Source organism: Sinocyclocheilus anshuiensis, unplaced genomic scaffold, assembly GCF_001515605.1.
Source record: "Sinocyclocheilus anshuiensis isolate Anshui unplaced genomic scaffold, SAMN03320099.WGS_v1.1 scaffold416, whole genome shotgun sequence".
NCBI classification, from domain to species: Eukaryota; Metazoa; Chordata; class Actinopteri; order Cypriniformes; family Cyprinidae; genus Sinocyclocheilus; species Sinocyclocheilus anshuiensis.
Window position 1 is genome coordinate 661923 of NW_015554105.1, and position 1127 is coordinate 663049.

The 1127-nt window shown below is 31.5% G+C and overlaps 1 protein-coding gene across 1 annotated transcript in view; it reads right to left on the reverse strand.

Moving 5' to 3' along the window:
• The window catches only part of LOC107669702 (protein NDNF-like), a 20742-nt gene that overhangs the window by 9359 nt on the left and 10256 nt on the right, over positions 1–1127 (reverse strand). The window lies entirely within an intron of this gene.

A 1127-nucleotide genomic window follows, 5' to 3' on the forward strand; every position in this document is an offset into this window, starting at 1 on the left:
AAATTATTAAGGTTTTTTTTTTTTTTTTTTTTCTTCATGAGATTGGGTCGGTTCATTTATAGGAAAATAAAATCTAATCTAAAAATGCAATAAAATAAATCTAAAACTGTAATAAAATAAAATAAATCTAAAATTGTAATAAAATAAAATAAATAATAAACGATCTTTACCAAACTTAAAATTTTAAATGTCTCTTGATAATAATAATAATAAAATAAAAAAACTAAAAAATCATGATGGACAATACTTCGAGATCATTTATCTTACTGGAAATGGAAGGTCAAGTTGAGCACATTGCATTACGGGATACAGCACAGTGTGGTCTGTTGTACACGGCACATTTTGACAAATGTGTTTAGATATTGCACAAAATATCTACTGAACATACACATATACTGCATAATTAATATAAGTAGCATGATAGTGTTTCATTCCAAACATAGTCTGAGCTTTTAATCAGACAATCCACATTCTGTAAAATAATTATGACAGATGTACGCTAGACTTCAACATAATCAGCTATATTTGAGAATACTGCAGTTCATTAGCAGGACACGACATTTACAGAATCACTGGCATGGCGTTTTAAATTGCGAATTGCTCAGCCTGCGATCATCTGTGGTATGTAAATTCTGATTAATTCATCCAGGATCCTCAGCTAAAATAACCCTGCAGCCTTTTGCTAAGACCTCGCACGTGGTGCAGTTTGACGGATAATATTCGTCCATTTGAGTGCACCTGCTTCTCAAAACAATGCTTCATCAAACACACACTCACATGCGGTCGTTTCCAGCATCTCATTCATAATGCATGTCTCAACCGCATCTGATGCATTATGGCTATGATGATAGATTCCATATTTCTTCTTCCCACACACAAGACACATCCAAATGCACATGATTATAACCCTTCCGTCCAAATTTGTTTATATGAAGGAAATGTTAAAAACATGAAAAACGTATGTCTTCAATTTAACACACAGAAGAGCCTAAATTTGCGATTTCTCCACCACTATTGTCACCAAAAAGAACTGCATTAAAAAAAAACTAAATCTAAACTCAATTTGAGGAAATATGGGGACATCATAAATATAAATAAATACATTTTTAATAGTTATTTTAATATAT